This window comes from Sus scrofa, chromosome 14, assembly GCF_000003025.6.
Source record: "Sus scrofa isolate TJ Tabasco breed Duroc chromosome 14, Sscrofa11.1, whole genome shotgun sequence".
Lineage (NCBI taxonomy): Eukaryota > Metazoa > Chordata > Mammalia > Artiodactyla > Suidae > Sus > Sus scrofa.
This window is the reverse complement of record NC_010456.5, coordinates 128,480,205-128,500,565: the sequence shown is the minus strand read 5'-3', so window position 1 is coordinate 128,500,565 and position 20,361 is coordinate 128,480,205. Positions and strand designations below refer to the sequence as shown.

The 20,361-nt window shown below is 41.2% G+C and overlaps 1 long non-coding RNA gene across 1 annotated transcript in view; it reads left to right on the top strand.

Moving 5' to 3' along the window:
• LOC106506134 overlaps nucleotides 3,586-20,361 on the top strand; it is a 60,094-nt gene continuing 43,318 nt past the window's right edge. Inside the window, exons 1-2 of the long non-coding RNA XR_002338730.1 lie at nucleotides 3,586-3,709; nucleotides 5,246-5,311. This is a non-coding gene — a long non-coding RNA (uncharacterized LOC106506134). The remainder of the gene's footprint in view (nucleotides 3,710-5,245; nucleotides 5,312-20,361) is intronic.

Sequence of the window (20,361 nt, the reverse complement as noted above, 5' to 3'; positions counted from 1 at the left end):
CATGTTTCCTGTTCCTGGCATCCGGGGGATGTGCGGTTTTCTACCGCCGCTCAGAATCCTTGGCTCCATCCTTCAGCCTGGCAAGGAGTAAAGACCACATGCCACATGATAAATGGTGGAGACACACACACACACACACACACACACACACACACACGTATACATTGTGTGTATGTCTTTTTAGGGCCACACCGTGGCATATAGAAGTTCCCAGGCTAGGGATCCAATCAGAGCTGCAGCTGCAGCTGCCAGTCTATACCACAGCCACAGCAACACGGGATCCAAGATGCATCTGCAGCACATGGCAACACCAGATCCTTAGCCTTCCGAGCGAGGCCAGAGATCAAACCCGCATCCTCATGGACAGAGCCACAAGCGGAACTCTCATTTTTTTTTTTTAATGGATATACTGAAGCTAGGATTTCATGCACTTTGCTAGAGAGAAGATGGGAGGTACTGATCACCTGAGAGCATCATTAGAAAACCTGTAAGCAAATATCTGAAACCCATGGTGGCGACTTCCTCTCCTCCATTGATAGGTTAACAGCCTGGCTTAGCAACAACCACCTTTTCCCCAAGTAACTGGATTCATGAATTTGGGTGTTTACCTCAGTCATCCAAATGAGCCAAAACTCTGCACTGAATCTTATGGAGCAGTTACCAACCGAAGCCATTTATTCCAAGGCAAAGAGCCCTAAAATTTGGCCACGAGCCTGAATAAGCATCTCTGCAGAGCAGTGCCCACCTATCATTTGAACAACTTACCCTTCTGTTGTTGTGGATCTGAGTTGATGCTTCTGATCTCTTCTAGGTCTTGTATTATTTGGGTTTTCTTTTCTTTTCTTTTTTTTTAGGGCTGCGATGGTGGGCTGTGTGGAAGTTCCGGGGCTAGGTATTGAATTAGAGGTGCAGATTCTGGCCTACACTACAGCCACAGCAACGCTGGATCCTTAACCTACTGAGCGAGGCCAGGGATCTAAACTGCACCCTCTTGGATCCTAGTTGGGTTTTTAACCAGCTAAGCCACAATGGGAACTCCTATTTGGGTTTTCTTTTTCCAGCCATTCCAGCTTCCCCAGTCGCTATTAAGGAAAAACCGGTAACATTATAGGAAATAATTTTGTTTCTATCAAATGTAGCAGGTCTTCAGAATCCTGGGCTTGGATGAGGAACCTCATTCTATTCAGTGTCTTGGAGGTAGAATAGGAGTTTATTTGTAGAAAGGCTTTATTAAAGGAAATCCAATAAGCCATTTTGGAGCAAATGTCTTCTACAACAGTGATTTAAAACGGTAGGTTATAATGAAATGTAGTTCATGGCCAGTGCTTAAAAAATAAAAGTGAGTGAAAAAGAGTGGAACACAATAGATCAGAGCACATCAGACATAGCAAGGGTAAGGCTCATTTCTTGAAATTTTGTTTCAGTTGCTTGGATGTAACTGTGAAGGGATTATGATGGAAAATATGTTGCCTACAGTGGTTCACAGTCAAGAAAGTTTGAAAGTCACTGTTACAGATACGAGTCTTTGGAGTCTAGCTGCAGTTGTGCTGCTGCTACTGCTATGACCTTAGGCAAGCCATTTTTTTTTTCTCTGATGGATCTCAGTTTCTCATCTGATGAATGACAATTGTCTCTAAAGTCCCCTTGGTTCTGAAATCCCATAAGTAAAATTCCCAAAGGAATCAATCTCAACTTTCAATGATTATCCATTAAAAAATTCTCCTGGAGTTCCCGTCGTGGCTCAGTGGTTAACGAATCCGACTACAAACCATGAGGTTGCAGGTTCAATCCCTGGCCTCGTTCAGTGGGTTAAGGATCTGGCGTTGCCGTGAGCTGTGGTGTAGGTCGCAGAGGCGGCTCGGATCTGGTGTTGCTGTGGCTGTAGCCAGCAGGCTGACAGCAACAGCTCTGATTAGATCCCTAGCCTGGAAACCTCCATATGCCGTGGGAGTGGCCCAAGAAAATGGCAAAAAGACAAAAAATTTAAAGAAATAAAATAAAAAATTCTTCTGCACAGTCAACCTCTGTTTTCCTTATTTGGGAAAGGCCTGAGTTCCCAAAAAGTTCTGAAGTGTGCAGACCACAAGGAGGAACACAGCCCATGAGGATGGAAGCCACTTCAATAAGCTAACTTGGCTCCAGGACAATCTTTTTGAGTTTCCAACGATTGTTTTGTACCAGATTTCTCTGGTTCCACTACAATTATATTTCGGTTCCATTTGAAAATACATACAAATCCTCTTTGGGATGGGGAAGCGGGGCGGATGGGGAAGGACAACTAATTGCTCAGGAAAGGCTGAACTTGGTTAATTTGGAAACCACTCCCAGCGAAGGTTGAGCCTTGGGCCACTCACAGTTCCTGCTTTGTATTATGACTAATGGGACGTCAAAGAAGCATTGATCTAATAAGAGCAACCAGGGAGACCCAGAGTCAGCCAGGCCTCTGGGGGAGCGGGGGTGCAGGAGGAATTGAGAGCTTCTGATTTCTGGGCTGAGGTTCTTTCAAAACAGTCTTTTAAATTATTGATTCCTTCATTCATAAATTCATAAGAGCATCTCACACTATTGCTCGGATCTCATTAGGCTCGTTGGATGTTAATCCTCCACATTAATATCCCCCTAAATTCACGTAGAGAAAAAACCAAGGCATCTCAGGCACAACCAGAAGTCAGCTGTGCTCTGGGCGTTAAAACATGTAACTTTAGGAAGGGCTTCTGTGATAGAGCTGGTGTAGGGGTTCCGGGAAGGAAAGGCTCATTTAGGTCCTTGAAACTTAGATCTGAGTCTAACTTGTTTGCAGCAAGGAAGCAGCAAAGGTTTCTCTCTGTCATCTGCATTCATTGTACTTTGATTCCCCCAGTGAATACTGTGGCCTTACCAAAACATCAGACCCGGAAGGAAGCCTGCAGACCGTCTCGTTCAAACATCCTTGTTTTTAGAAGAGGAAAGAGACATTGACTTCTAACCATCTTTTTTCTGTGTGAGGGTGCATTCAATGCTTTTATTTCTTTACACGAATTTTAAGGAGATGTTGTTTTGCTTCTGAAGACTGACCATCAGAAACGAATTGGCGAATTGTGGATATAGCTTCACTTCATATTGGCTTTTGCGATATTGCATTTCAGTAATTGGTAAACACTGCGCCTACCAACACCATACAAAAATCTTAACAACTTCTATTCACGACCCGGTCCTCTCAGAACTCAAAGCCAGAGATGCCTTGACATGTACAAGAAAAGTTGGGGAGGCTTTTATTAGCTTTGATTTTGACCCCGTTCTCATAAATTATGCAAAATGTGTCACTTATATGAACAGCCCAGAAGAGCAGTTGCCAGTTGTAATATAAAAAATGATACCACGGAAACTGAGACCTGGTTGTGGCAGATACCCTGTCAAAAGAATGATTTATAATCTGGAAATACAAGCAGCAAGAGAGGCCCACCAGCTAGGGCTGTATCATCGAAAGCAATCAAATCCCGCAAATATAAAGCAATTTTGTATTACCATTTCCAAGTGTTCCCCACAATAAGGACTCTTGTATGCCCAAGTTTAATATTCAGAGCAGAAACCACAAACTCTAGCAGCCGCTCCTGGTCAAGATAGTTAATAACAGTTCCCAGGCAGAGGCAGGCTGTAATAGCATCGCTCCAAGCAGCTGGGGATTTGCTTGTATGTCAGCCTCTCTCTCTCCGAGAACTAGAAAACGATGGTAGGTCAGACATCCATTTGCTTTATATATTGATATAATTTCATCAGAATTTATGATGTGGGAATTATTGCACAGGCAAGCAATGTAATCTAACCTTCATCTCACACAATGCAGAAAAGATATTATGTTTTTGAGAAAAATATACTGACTTGTTGAATCAGATTATGCACATGCAACCCTAATGGATTTCAATATTTCCTTGGACGAGTCATTGCTATTTGCATCATGTGTATTAAATTGGCTTGTATAGAAGATGTTTTTACGAATAAGAAAGGATTCTAATGCTGTTTCTTCTTTCATTTTCTCAAGTTCTGGCATGTGCGTTCATTACTGGTAAATTTTAAACATCTGTGTGTGTGTGTAATACTTTATCCTAATTTCTCCGGCCTATATTTAGACTTTCAATATCCAAATATTGCAATAACATATACGATTCTCTTTCATCCTTCCGAAGAGTTCCTTGAGCTTCAATTGTCAAATAGAGTAAATGCTGAGAGCCTTCAAGGACCATCTTATAAAACCTCATGACAGCGAGTCCATACATCCTATTGCTTGGCCCTTGAAACCATTTTCATTACCTTGAGTTCTATAGTTTTCTTCCAGTGGGAAACTGAATATAAAATATGTTTTAAAATGAAGGGCTTTCCAGATGGCACTCGTTTCATGTACAGACTAAACAGTTCCTCGAATCAAAAATCTTTTTTGTGTAATTTTAGAAAGAAAGGACAACTTACCACTCAGAGGAGTACCCCCAACCTGTATGCTTACAGAAGAGTCTTTTTGTAACAGTTTTTGATATCTGCTAATGACATGAGTATGTAGGGAAGGACCGTGATTAATCCAGACAACCCAAAGTCTCTATTTTAATCATTCTATAAAGGTCATGTTGAACCGCAAATAATCGTAGAGCTAAAATGTACACACTCTGGAACACAATTTTTGAAAATACATACCTCATAGAAGGCATATTTTATCCAAATAGGAAAAAAAAAAACCCTCGTGTCTAATTGGTTGGTATCTCCAAATAATAATAATTATTATTCTTCATCGTGTACCCACTGCTACATACCCTACCAAGTGCTCAATATGTATTATCTCTGATCCTCCTCCCCTCCCATTTTGAGGTCACTGTTGTTACCCTCATCCTTCAAATGAGGAAATGGGTATTCAGAAAGGTTAAGTGCCTTGCTTAGGGGCACATATGTAGTGAGGGGTAGGGCCCACAATTGAACCAATGTTGTTTGGATTTCAGAGCCTGGATTCTTTTCAGTGCTTCCTGGAGCTCTTCCTTCCAGAAGGCTGGCTGGGTTAGGGGCTCCTTTCAACTGTTTTTTGGACCACCCCATAGCCACTCCCACTTTCTTCTCTGTAGCTGTCTCCCACTAGGAGAAACTCAGAAGACTTTTATGACATATAACCAAAAGTCTGTGGGGTAGGCAGGGATCAGGGAGCCATTCGATTCCTTAAGGAAAGAAGAAGAGGATCAGAAGCAGTTGAATGGTTCTATCTTCTTCTCTTTCTTCCTGCCTTGAACAGGAATGTGGTGACTGGTGCTGTGGCAGCCATCTTGCAACTATGAGGCAGACACAGAGAGCATTTCAGGTATGTGGTCTTGACGTTGTTGAATGTGGACAGCTTTCTTTCTCCAAATGCCTTGTTATGGAGAAAAACAAAATCTTGTTGAAAAGGTTTTAAGGAGAGGTTTTGCAGCCAAATGTCCCCTCAGGTACACCCACCCCGCCATGTGGAAATTTCATTCAGTCCCTTGTTTCTCACAGGAGAGACAGAAGAAAGGTTTTCTTTTCCCTAAGCTTCTGAAAGGTAGAATCTGGTGACTAGACACTAGACAGAAGCCGCAGGTGGGATGTTCATAAGTTCAGGTGATCCTTAGGCACAGGTGTGAAAGTCTTAGGAGGGGAAACAAAAACAATTGTTGCTGTTACTGGAGAATCACCTTATTATCTTACTAAATCCATTCTTGTTTTTTGAGAGACTTCTTGATCACCTAATAACATTTGAATAAAGTTGCCAAGTGAAGGCTCATGGGATTTAACTCTCCACAATCTCATTCCATTGACTTGTCCATCCTTATTGCCATCATGCTTGTTCCTTTAAGACGGCATTGCCAGACTTAGCAAATTAAACAAGACAAGATGCCCAGTTAAATTTGAATTTCAGAAAAGTAGTGAAAACAATTTTAGTACATGTATGTTTCAGGAATGATTGTTTATTTGGTATACAGCATCCCATGGAATATTTGGGGCATATTTTATCTGGTACCTTTACTTTGAGACTCTGATCAACCCAAAGAGTTTGTATCAGGACACCCCATAAAGCCCTTTGTAATTCATGTACTCAGCCACCCCAAGTCATCGCTTGCCTCATTCATCGCTTGCCTCATTTTATTTTCTTATATTTACCATCCTTCGCTGCTTTTTAAAATTCCTACCATTGCTCAGTTCCTCCAGTCATGTATGCCTGACTGATGACTTCCACGCTTCAACTTCTGGCTCTTTCCTGAGGAGAGATCCACCAGAAACTCCTCCTCCTCCTCCTACACACGTACACACATACACACACACATACACACACACACACACTAAGCTCTTCTCTGGCAGGCATTACCCTTGCATTGGTTCCCACTGATGCGATGAAGGGAAAGCAATCTCTCCTCTGTTATTGGACATGGCAGAATTATTCCCACTTTGATGATGAAGTGCCGTTCATTCATTTATTGGTTGGACAAACAGTGGCAGAGCATGTATTATATACTAGGTGCTGTGGGGAAAAACAAGTAGGACATGGCCTGACTTGGAAGAGCCCACAATGAGTTGCAGAGAGGGTTGAGCAGCAGGTGAGGATAATGCAGAGCTATCACTGCTCATGGACGAGTGGGCGATGGATCATGGACCAGGGAAGGAAGGACTCTGCATGGACCAGGGGCACGAATGTTGGTGTCTCACCTACCTGCTCAGCTTCCTGTCTCCTCCCCAAATCCACTCTTTCCTATCAGCGGCTCTGTTTCCTACAGTTCCCGCTGGCCCATCACCTGCCTGGTGGATTCCTGGTGTCAGTCTGGTACCTGGTCTGTGATCTCCCTGAGGACAGGTACCAGGCCCTTCATATTTGTCTGCATCTCTGGCGCAATAAAGGTCCTCAAAAATATCTGCAGGCTATGACATGGATGAGCTTTTTAAAGCGGGGCTTTTAAAAAATAGAGGAAGTGGGAGGATTACGTGGCTTTTATACAGCCGCAGCACAAGTCAGTTGCTGAGCAGCAGTTAGAGGTCACCGCTTTGGAATTTACGGTCACTTGTCAAATTGGTAGAGTCAGGCAAAAGTGGTATAAACATAATTCCCAATTCCATCTGAAGTAGAAGATCTTGGAACCTTTTCCGTCTAGTTACCCCCAAACAGCTCTGATGTATTGCATTTAAGCATTCCTACACAATACTTATATAAATAATTGCAACACGGAAAGGCTTTTTCTCTCCTGCAATGTGTCATCACATACCTTTTAGGGCGCCTGTTGGGATCCTTTTTGCTGGCCAAGGCCTCTGCACATTGTATGTATTTGGAGAAACTTTTCTGCCTTTATGACCGTTTCGAAGGTCTGTTTCTACTTAAGCGCTTGCAGGAATGGAAATGTAGCTGCTAAATTAATCTGGCCTTGGTGAAATATGTCTGCTTCACTCGGGAGATTACTGAAATTTACATTTTCGTCACTCTTCAGAGCAGGCAGGCCTCTCACGCCTCTTTGCAGGATCTTTCCAGAACACATCTCAGGAGACCCAACAACTCCAAAACGATGTCAGTAATGGGAAAGGAAGAATCAACTCTATTCTTGTAGTTTTGCTTTTAACAATCAAGTACGGATGAGGGGTGAATGGGGGGCTTGCAATAGACTGGGGCTGGGAAGTGTGGCCACTTCACTTTCCTGCCACTCAGCCCTACTCAGATCGTCAGGTCGAGCTGTGCTGCCTGGATGACACGGAGCCTTGCCCAGAGAGAGCTGATGAAAAGGCAGCGCTTAGAGATTTTTCTTGGGGGGAAATGTATTCTCTCCTTGTGCTCCGAACCAGTTCTGATTGTCATGACTGCCCAAGAGAAGTGGTGGCTGTGAGTCAGCATTTTGAATTTGTTCAATGACAAATGAGTTACCTGACAGAAGATGCATTTATTTAGTGTATACTGCAGAACATCTGATTTGAATGAAGTCAATTAGAATGTATCTCTCTCATGGCCAGCTTTTTCTTTTGGTCTGTTCCACCGTTATCCTAATCTAAGCTCATACTGATACAGACACAGTTCCTTGCAAAACTTGCTAATGGTCCTCTTGCCTCCAGTCATTCCTCCTTATCCATCCTATGCTTTAACTCCTTACCAGCCCTTTGCACAAGTCTCCTTTAGAGGGACATGTTTGGAATGTTGATCAAATAGGAACAACAGGAATCTTCCTTAAGTTTCATCAACCATCTTTATCTGAACCATAGGCTACTTTCAGAAGTTTCAACAAAGTTTGGTGGGTGACATTTAAGAATGCGTGAATGAACATTTAAAAGGAGTTTTGAAAGTAGGTTTGAAATGTGAAGGAAGAGTACATCTGAAATACATGTTCATCAGAGGAACCAAAATATTTCTGAGAATGGCTGGGATTTATATTCAAAGAGATAACAGAAAGTTATTAAATGTGTGCAGCCTGATATGGGAAGAAAGAGAGACAGGGAAGGAAGGAAGGAGAGAGGGAGAAAAGAAGAAAGAAAAGCAAGAAATGGAGGGAAAAAAGAAAGCAGAACACTAGCCTATCATTGGAAGTAACAAAAATCAGGATGAAAATACTAAAATCAGATCGGTAAAATAGAAGATAAACTGACTAGTTAAGGAATGACAGAACTGGAGGACAGAGGCTAGGTCCAATAGCTGAGTAACAGAAATTTTTGAGGATGGGGAGTTCCCATCGTGGCGCAGTGGTTAACGAATCCAACTAGGAACCATGAGGTTGTGGGTTCGATCCCTGGCCTTCCTCAGTGGGTTAAGGATCCGGTATTGCCATGAGCTGTGGTGTGGGTCTCAGACGTGGCTCAGATCCTGTGTTGCTGTGGCTCTGGTGTAGGCCGGTGGCTACAGCTCCGATTTGACCCCTAGCCTGGGAACCTCCATATGCTGTGGGAGCGGCTCAAGAAAAGGCCAAAAAAAAAAGAAAGAAATTTTTTGAGGATGACAGACAATATATATATGCATGAAATTGGAAATTGAGACGACGGCTCAGGGAGTTGATGTGATATAGACTGAAATCAACATTCAAATGTAGCCTCATGAAAAGGATATTGCTAGTTTGCAAGTCAAAAATTAAAGTTGCTTACAAAAGAGGAGTTCCCGTTGTGGCGCAGTGGTTAACGTATCCGACTGGGAACCATGGGGTTGCGGGTTCGGTCCCTGCCCTTGCTCAGTGGGTTAACGATCCGGCATTGCCGTGAGCTGTGGTGTAGGTTGCAGACACGGCTCGGATCCCGCGTTGCTGTGGCTCTGGCGTAGGCCGGAGACTACAGCTCCGATTGGACCCCTGGCCTGGGAACCTCCATATGCCGCGGGAGCGGCCCAAGAAATAGCAACAACAACAACAAAAGACAAAAAAAAAAAAAAAAAAAAAAAAAAAAAAAAGTTGCTTACAAAAGAGAGAAATCTGGAAAGGTTTTTATCCTTTCCCTCTTAAATGATAAGGGCAGAAACAATCAAATAACATTTCAAGGAGGAAAAAATGAGACTAAAGAATGCTTTTCATTCACAGAGACAACTTAGCAAGTAATTCATTGATTCCTTTAACCCTTCCTCCAAATCTACATATCTCTCTGTCTGTCTGTCTATCTATCTATCTATCTATCTATCTATCTATCTATCTATCTATCATCTGTTTACCTTCCTACCTACCTATCTATTCATCTACAGAGCATTCAATACTCTAGGGAAATATGGAAGGTTTCTGGGTGGTGATGGTGGTGGCAGTTACCCTGCTACCTGCCACTCTCTTCAGGCCTAAGAATTGTGTTTAGTCAGGGGCAAGATTGTATGGCAGAGACAGTTACCTACCAAATGGTCATTCCTCTTCTCTTTCAAAGTAATAATACCCAATTTTCGTTGGACACATTACTGCTGAGTAAAAAGATTACATCTTCCAGGCTCCATTGCCCTAGCTAGATGTGATTGTGCACTTAAGTCATGGCCAATGAGCTGTGAAACTTCTGGAAAGTCACATTAAAATGGGAGAGGTGTATCTTTCTTTCCTCCTTCTTCCCCCTTCATCTTGCAACTTGGGAGGAAGTTATGATGGCTGGTGCTTCAACAGCCATTTTGGAGCATGCAGATGAAGGCATATATCCTCGTGTCTTGAAGCAGAAATCTTTCCACCGGGTCTCAGCTTCAAGAAGCTTGGGCCTTGAGGACTGTGAAACTTGTGAATCTATGAGACTAACTTGTTTTAGCCACCATTTTCTGGGTCTCTGTTACTCACACCCAATTCTTTCCTAAGTGATAATATTCTCAAGAAAAAATTTTGAGTTGGCTCTAAAATATAGGTATATAAGTGATCTGAGTCCCAAAGTCCATGGCCATAATTTTAGCTTAGTTAACTTTTAAAGGAGTAGAATCTTAATATCCACATTGACTAATGAAAAACTAATCTCTTTTTTCAAAATGAGATAACTAAGATAATTTGGTATGGGAGACTTCTGGCTATAAACAATTGAAAGGTGAGAAATGCTCTTTGAGATGATGGCTGAGGTTAAGGTTTTATAATAGCTAAGCTACAGCCCTTTGGGAGTTCCCATTGTGGTGTGTGGGTTAATGATCTAGCTTGTCTCTGTGGAGATGCTGGTTTGACCCCTGGCCTGGCACATCAGGTTAAGGACCCAGCATTGCTTGAGCTATGGTATGGGTCACAGCTCCAGCTTGGATTCAATCCCTGGCCTGGGAGCTTTCATACCTTGCAGGGGTGGCCAAAAAACTAATCTACAGTCTTTCTTTCTGGCAATAATTACATATATATATACTTTATATATGTACTACAAAATGTATACATCTTTTATGCATATATATATTTAGCTAGATACAAATTACCCATACGCATTCAATTACATTCTTTTATACCAACAAAAAGTAATTAGAAATTACACGGGGGATCTTGTTGACAATAACATTAAAAATATAAAAACTTAAGAAATAACATAAAAGGTATGAATGAATTACATAAAGAAATCTTTATTGGGAAGTATAAAAAGTTAAAATAAATGGTATAGAAACATTAGAATAAATGAGACATACAATAGTGTTATTTTGTCCTGAGGTTACATGTATGCCAAAGCCATCTCACTTGAAATTCCAGGTTATTTTAGAAAAAAACAAAAAAATTAACTTTATTTGGAAAAAAGAAACTAAAAATGCTCCCCAAAATAAATTTTGCAAGTGTGGATCCCAAAAATGTTGTTTTTTTTTTTAAAAGGAAGTCCCATCAAATATAAAACCACATTATAAAAGAGCAGTAGTAAAAAAGAAGAGTAGAATATTAACAAGTAAAATAGCTCAGTGGGACAGGATAGAAGCCCATAAATTAAATAGAAGAATTAGTAAGTAATAAACTGTCATAAACAAGAAGGAAATGAAGAATCGTTTAATAAATATTGAGAGTGAGGAAAATTGCTTTATTTTTTCCTTCCTATAGAGCAAAAATAATGGGAAAAAAATTAAACCAAAAAAATCAAATCAATGAAAATCAGTCAAAAATAAAATAAGACTCAGACATTTGGGAGGGTGAGAACTTTCTAAAGGAAAACACAAAGTAACAAATTGCAAAGAAATTTCAAAATGCTTTTCCAGTGAACATATAGAAACTCAAAAAAAAAAAAAAATTAAAGCTCCCGTTACAAGATATTCATATCAAAGATGACAAACTGAAGTAGAATTATTTATAGCATAGAAAGATCTCAATCAACTTTGTAAAGATAATATTAAGAATCCACAAAGGATGTGGACCAAAGCCTTGCTCTGACAATTTAAGTATGAAAAGATACGTATATAGTTTTTATTTATTTACTTTTACTTTTATTATTTTTATTTTTTGCTTTTTAGGGCCACACCCACAGCATATGGAGGTTCCCAGGCCAGGGGTCGAATCGGAGCTAGAGCTTCGGGCCGACACCACAGTCCCAGCAATGCCAGATCTGAGCTGAGTCTATGACCTACACCACAGCTCATAGAAACGTCAGATCCTTAACCCACTGAGTGAGGTCAGGGATCGAACCTGAAACCTCATGGTTCCTAGTCAGATTCCTTTCCGCTGTACTGCATTGGGAACTCCAAGATACATATACTGGTTTTTAAAATGCTGAAATTAGCTAGCAACAAAAATGCAAATGAAAAGTACCATTTAGTTTTATTAAGTAAAAATTAAACTAATAGCAGATGATGATTGTGAGATTTTTTTTTTAGTAAAATTGGCAAACGATAATTGCTAAAATTGGTAGAAGTTAGTACAACTCACTTGGAAAACAATTTGGCAATGCAATTCAGGATCTACGAGATATTCATACTCTCTGACATAATATAATCAGTCTTAGGAATTAATTCAAAGGAAGTAATTAGAACAGCAAAATGTGATATGTGGCGAAAACACATTTACTGAAGCATCATTTATAATAGCAAACAAACCCACAGCAAAATAGAGATAAAAAGACAACATCCATTACAAATTCTAATTCTAAATATTATGCAACAGCAAAGTTTTGCTTCAGAACTCTAAGTAATAAAAGCATACCATAAAACTGTATAATAGCTGAAGTTACACTTACATAAAATAATGATAGCAGCCACTCCCCCTCAAAAAAAAGGAAGAAGAAATTTTAAGCATGGTATCCTGCTGAAATTATGGGTAATTTTTCCTGTTAAAGTGTTATTTAATTTTGTTGGGAAAATCATTTCGATCAGTATGTGTGTATGTGTGTGCAGTGGTTCGTAATTAGGTGACCTTGAACAGGTGACTGGAGATCTTTCAGCTTCAGTTGTCCATTCGTAACAAGGAGGTAATAATAGGATCCACTTCAGAGAGTTGCTATGAGAGTTGAATGAGGTAATGCACATAAACTGCCTGTGACTGAGTAAAAGCTCATTAATGGTCTGGAAAGTGACACTGACTTTGGAAATGCTGATGTGGAGAATAACGCAGGAGTATTTTCAGAGGTTCGCCACTATTCACAGAAAGTTGTTCAAATTTCTAATCTTGATCATTAAAGCCCTCCATCCTTTGGCCCAGCCCCTCTGTCTAACGTCATCTTCAGCCCCCAGGGATGAGTTCTCGGCTTTGTTCGGGCTAATCTGAGACTTTTAGGTACAGTGACTTAAACACACAGCCACCGAATAAACATTTACAAGAAACAATCAGAAACATTCTGGTGCAGCAAGTGCACTTACACTATAGAGGCGGGATACAGACACAGACAAGTCAACAAACAAGGCAAGAAAAATGTGAACCATCTCGAGCCAGGCAGATACTCAACTGTTCTGCACAGTTATGGTCACGGCCACTGTGGGCGGCAGGTGCTGCCCACCCAGACTGGTCGGTCTCTGGACCATACCTACTATTAAAGAGTTTTAATATCACACCTATTGTTAAATATCTTAACTATTACACTGGCCAAGTGGCATTGTGTTCACACATTATCAGTAAAAATGTCTTCCCGATCCTTCTCATCAGCCCAAACTCTCACCATCTTTCAAGCCCACACCAGTGCTACCTTCGCGAGATTCTTTCCCAGCCACCCCACTCACTTCCTCTCTAAGCCTCATTATCTGTTTCGACCCATATTTTTCTAACTTGATAGGACGAAAACTTGCTGTGTTGTTCATTGACTGTTTTTTTTTTTCCTACTCTTAAAAAGAATTTCTCACAATGTTTATCATAAGGCTGAGCATGAGGTGAGCACCTCGTAAAGATGTTTTTGAGTCAGTGAGACATTTAAACGAAGACAGGATCATTTATTTGTTATTATTCTGGTTGCTTCAGGAGGAAGAAATCACAATCGCCTCATTAATAACTCCTGCAGGAGTGTTCCTGAAATTACTTTCCCTGAGTCTGTGGCCGGTTCTGAGAGTTAAATGGTGTAGTTAGGATATACTTGGTGATCTTCTTACAACAAAGTCGTGTAAAACTAACCAATATGTGAGCAATAGCTAAAATCGTGCCGCTATCTTGCCTAACTGAAGTGCCTTCTTTCTAAGATGGGACGCAGTGGCCAGTACCTAGACATCTAAGTCAGGGAGAAATACAAGACTAAGATAGCTTAGTGTTCAGCTTGGATCGAGATTAGAACTTGGAGAAAAAGCTGTGTCCTCACCTTGACAGTGCCCCGTTGTAAAGCAATCTGTCAGCTTTATGCTGGCAACGCCCCAGCTCTGTATTAACTATCCAGATGAATGTTAGATCATACCCCAGGAATTATTCATGAAGCCCCTCTGTACAATATAATGGTAGGTTTTGGCATCCAGAGCAAAGTCTCATTGTTTTATAGATTAGCTTCTCTTCCTGTACTACGGAAGAGACAACGATCTGAAACAACTCAGTCCAGGGCTAAAAGGAGTGCGTGTATTTCACATGAAAAAGCATTTGTCAAGTGGGAGTGCCCAGGTCTCACTTACATTCCTCCTTGAGGGGGACTCGCAGCCACACTGAGAAGGAGATGGCTGATGTCTGCTCCAGGCCCATGAATGGCCACTTTCATCGCGAATCTTCCCCAAGTGAAGGGAACAGCTCTTTATCTTTGCTTACGAAGTCGTTTTATCAAACCGTAGCTCTTGTTAATCTCTATGACAACATCGCCAAACGTAGTTTATACGTGCGGATGAAGAAACGTAGGTTTCGTTTCCAGGGAAGGGCACCACTGCAATGAATCATTAGAGAATATTCAGTGCAATCAAAATATTAATACACCTCCAAGAGGTTTAATATGTCACTGCAAATGTCAAGTTACCCTAGTAATCAACACACCTTAATTGTGAGATTTTAGACTCTAAGATCGTTCAGGTTGTGACTTTTAAAGGTGAAGAAAGACAGCTTGTTTCTTAAGTGGAGTTTGCTTATTTTATTATGTTTACAACAAAGGCAATGGCCTTGAACCATTTTCTAGGTCTATAAGGTACATGGGTATTTTGCTTTCTATAGGATAAGTATCTATGTGTGTGTGCGTGTTCATGCATGTATCTCTAGGGATATGTGTATGTGCATGTGTGTGTAAGAATATGTATGCTACGTAATAACTTTTATATAAAAGAAATCTCTTATTTTGGTTCCAATTAAAACCTCTTGGAGTTCCCGTCATGGTGCAGGGGAAACAAATCTGATTAGGAACCGTGAGGTTGTGGGTTTGATCCCTGGCCTCGCTCAGCGGGTTAAAGATCCAGTGTTGCCATGAGCTGTGGTGTAGGTTGCAGACGTGGCTCGGATCTGGCAGTGCTGCAGCTGTGGCGTAAGGCCGGTGGCTGTAGCTCCAGTTTGACCCCTAGCCTGGGAACCTCCATATGCTCTGGGTACAGCCCTAAAAAAGGAAAAAACAAAACAAAACAAAACAACACCTCTTCTGCAGAAATTTCACAAAACATTTACCAAAAGGAGTGATTGAGTGATGTACTAATCTAATATGAATTTATATTTTTCTCCTCATTAAATTACATTAAATTAAAGCTGTCAATTTACCCTAAATGCTCTGCCAGGGTTAGCAGGTTAATAGTTTTGCCTAATTATAAGGTTTTCCAGTTCTGCAAAATTTTCTTGTAAGAATAAATCTCTGAAATACATTTTCTCTGAATTTGAATCAATTTTCTTCTTGTCTCTGCAGACTACACCAATTATCAGGCCAGGCATTTCTTTTAATTTAGCTGCTTGTTTGACATATATATATATATATATATATATATATATATATATATATATATATATATATATATATATACCTACACACACGCATATATATGTGTGTGTGTGTGTGTGTGTGTGTGTAAGCAGAGCATTGGGAAATCATCTGGATCATTTAATCCAATGATTTAGATTCTTGAGCAATAATCTTCTCATACGTATCTCATCTCGACTTGACTGTATGTTTATAGCTTTGACCTGAAAATGATTAGTTATTGAGGCAGGAGATTAAGGGAATGAGAAAAATCAGCAAGAGCAGAAGGTGAGTTACTAAAAATAGGGGTTTCACACACACTGATGAAAAATAGGCCATCACCAAGGCCTTATTCCGTAACACAAGAATGTTAACTGCAAGTTGTTTCCTTCCATGGAAATTCATTACACAAAGAAAAGCAGAATCTAACATACGGTAGATTCTAATAATAATTTAACTTGCAGTTTCACACAGCAGTGATTTATCCTGGCCTGATGAACCACAGGCAGTTAAGGTCCCTCTTATATAACTTCAGTGATTTGGAAATTTTGATAAAAGAGGGGATTCACCATATACAATGTACACATCTGTATCTTACACCTACAGATGCTCCATTTCTTGGCAAAGAAAAACATCTGGAAGTTGTGCAGTATCTCCAGTTATTCTTCAGCAACCCTTAAGAGTGTTTGAGTTAGCACCTGCACAAGCCTACCAGCCCACTTTAATTCTGAGAACCCTTCAAGAATATTCCGCAACGCTGTGGCTTGCAGTTTTATTAAACACTGAAAAATGCAATTCTACTTGGTATAGATGAAGCCTCGAGCATAAGAATGCACTGCTTTGCTCTGGTGTATTCCTGAATTGGTGTCACAAATCCCACAGTGTTTTGAGTGGGCACATACGTCCTTTCCAATTGCTGGTTTTCCTAAATGTAAGACCTGCCCTCCCATAATAAGGATTTTTAGCTCTTCTCTTTCACTTTTAAAGAACATGATGACATTTCCCTGCATGGAGAGCTCTCCGTGCAAAAGCATCTCACGTGAAACTGGCAAGTGAATGTCCAGATGATAGGCGGTACTCCACGGCTCCCAGTCTTTCTCCTTTTCGATCACCCACATCTCATCACTTGTTTACTATCAGGATTTCCCATCAGTCTGAAGTGTCCATATTTTGGGGTCCATATCTTTCTTATGTACATCTATATTCTCTCTGCTTAGCCCAGGGCTTGTAGACACACAGAAGATACCTAATAAATATGAGTAATTGGATGGATGAGTAGTTTACTGCTTAATATGCGCTTAATACCTTAATACTTAAAAGTTATTCCAACACTTAACCTTCCTTTGCCAAGTCCAGCAGAGGGGAGATCAGCAATTCCTGAAATGCTATCCCTTTTTCTCAAGAATTATAATCTAAAGAGTACTGTCAATGGCATAGTCCCTTTCTTGCTTGCAGAGAAGGTAAAGAAGACACTTCTCTGGGTAAGGTTTTGCTGAAAGTTCTGTTTCTATTCTTGGGTCTGTGTCTCTTTTCCATTTAGAAGTTATGACACCCCTCCTCTTTGAGTAAAGGTAAGGAAAAGAATCCTTAAACAAAGATCTGGAAGATTTCTACTCCTGTTTATTCTACTCCGAGCATTGAACTTGGAACTCTGATGTTGTGGCACAGACATGAAATGGAACGACCTTTCCATAGTGCTTTCTAGGTGCCAAGCGCTAGCTGAAGTTATTTATATGCCTTAACTCCTAACAACCACCACTAGGGAGGGCAAATATTATTGTAACTTCACAACGCTCCCAGGGGCTCTTTCACTTGTTCAATGTATTAACACTTGAATAAGAGGAGGATTTGCGGTCTGTCCCACAGTCTTAACCCCCTGTGGTATGCACTTAATGCTGTGCGAATGTGATGAAGACAGCTCTGTTTTGGTATTATTTTCTCCCCTCATTGCAGATCATTGGTGCCAGAGTGGCACCTGCATTCGGTGCGGGGGCTCATAGGCACCTGCATTCGGAGATTGACATTAAAATTCTCCATGGTTTTCCCTCTAATGATCTCCATGTTAAAAAAATAAATAATGTTGCAATGCTTTAAAATCGAAGAGGCAGGATACACTGGTGTACCAGTACAACTAGATAGAGAGAAGTGTATGTCTAAGAAGCTCTAACAGAAAAGACTGTTTTGTGTCTTAAAACACCAAATTTCTTCACTCTGGCTCAATGAAAACCTCACCAGCCTTCATGGGAAAACTTCTCGTGGTTTCCAGGCGCGCCGTGGTGGATCTGTCCAGCAGAGGGCGACAAGGTAACAAAACTCTGCAGGTTTCCAATTGTGCAGCCTGGGCTTTGGGCGACTCTGGAGCCCTCAAAGCCACAGTCTGAGGATGCTGTATAGCACGGGTGTTGCCAGGCCATTAGTACAAGAATAAAAATTCCTATGCGGACAGGAGGAACTAGAAAACAAAAAAACCCTTGAAAGAAGGACCTGGCTTGTCTCTAGCATTGCCTGGACGTTGTGTATGGGAGAAACTTTGGCGCTAGTGTGTTAGGTTTGGAATCGAAACAGAGTTTACTCCAAGGACACTCTGATTTCATTTTCATTAAGGAAAATGAGAGTGGGAGGGGATGGGGGTGTTTAAAAGTGAAAGGATCTGGAGGAAGTTTCATCTCTTTAGCAACAAACCAACCATCCTAGAGGGAAACAACAACAATAACAACAACACACTTGTTTCTTAGCTTGTTTATTTTTCATTCTTTTTGCCATTCATAATACACGGTGGGAAGGCCAGGGGATTCCAAGTTAGGAGACTGGGTTTCCCACCCTTTTCTGCCATTTTCCACCTGGGCCCGGGCTAATTCACTCTTTGCTGATGTTCTTTCTTGTCTCTTGATGCTATTGTGCGGTCTCATGTCCGGACTTCCTTGATTCAGCATCTACTCTATTCACAGAAAACAGTCCTCAAAACTGAATTCTGGGCTGGGAGTCCACAGGGCTATCATTTGGGAAATCCTTGGAACTCTAGATTATTTTGAAAACATGGGGCGTGTGTCCAGTAATATGAGGCAAAACTGGACGTCCAAAACGTTTTGGTGAACTTGCCAAGGTGGCGCAGGAAAGCCAGGGTCAGACACAGACCAGCGGACTCCTCAGGGCCCTGTCGCACGCAGGTCATGTGCCTTTTCCTCTCCGGGGTCCCTCTGAGTGTGTCGTGGATCATAGGGACCATCAGGTTTTCAGAAATAACATCCAGGACGGGCTGATGATACCATAAGCCCTACGTGCAGCCCTTCCCCGCACTGGGTTTTATCTTTGCCATTGCACAAGGCGGACTGGGCGAAGGGCTGTCATTGTCCTCATTTGACAATAAGGTGGTGATAGTAACAATGACAGAGGAAAAAAGAAAATGCTCTCTGGGCCAGAAATTAGTGGGCTTATTTCAGAACCATGCTGGTTTCCCAGTTTCCTCAGGGGCGGGGGCCACCCTGACCAAACACACAGCACTGGGATGTTGGGGGCTGAGTGGTCTCTGGTCCCCGATGCCACGATTTTTGCTTTCCTCACCAGGGCAGGTGAACTCTTCATCTGTGAGTTATCCCGCCGCGTCCTCACCCAGGGGCCTATCTGTCCTTCAAAGGGCCGCTTCCTTTCTGTGCAGAAAAATAGAAGCGGCGGCCGGAAACTTCAATCAGCGCTTTCAGATTCCAAAACTATGACACTGTCACACTGGTGTCATTAAAGCTAACTAACCATATTAAACGAATATTAAAATATGGGCTCCTTTGCATAACGTAATGAGCAAAACCGCTTTTAAGTTTCTCCCTGTGCTTTGAGGTGAGGTGGCATTTATATTCCCAAACTTTGAAGTCGGAACAAAATGTACAGGTAGAGGGTACTAGATCAAATAATAATCAACTTCAAAAAGCATTTTGGCTGTTGGATGTCCCAGGGCTAATTTCCTCTAGACATTTTAAATGTAAATGTCTAAACTCATTTAAAAATTGTAAATTGGTCTAGGTTCAATCAAAAAGCATCCTGACGCAGAACGGGGAGACCAGGCTAATTGTCATTTGTTTGTCAAATGAATTCCATTTGGAAAGCAATGAAACCTCCAAGCTAATTCTTTTAAGGTGAGCTGGTAGTTGTATTATCAGTTAAATGCAGTAAAATGCATAATCATACGATGATAATGAAAACTGAACCTGTGTTAGCACTGGGGCTTTGCCTGCCACGGGGCATGGAGTGATGAAACTTAAGTACTGTAATGCTGTCTTGGCCACAATGGCACCAAGTCTGGTCTTTAGCCTTAGAGACACTTTCTTTGCATTTTAAAAAACTTTATCAAAGCACCGTGGCAATATAGAAAATGTCAAAGTGAAATGCACTGTAGGCAAATTGAGATTTCATTAAGTTTAAATTTATTGCTTTTGACTGATGTATTACCATGCTTGTTAAGAACTAGTAATTTGGAATATCTGTCCGCCTGGTAAAATAGCTTTGTCTCCTTGCATATTACTTTGTATAGACTTTGAAAGACCACAACAATTCAGATCAAGTGTGGCCTGTTTTTCAGGAGTGTTTTGAAGGTTGGGGGGCATTGGGCCTTGTGCTCTGATGAACTTCTGCACACCTCCTGAATGTCTTGGCAAGGTTTTGGGGGTTAATCGTACAACTCATCTTTCTGGGATTTTTGTAAGCATGGCCAAATGGTGTGAAGGGCCCCAA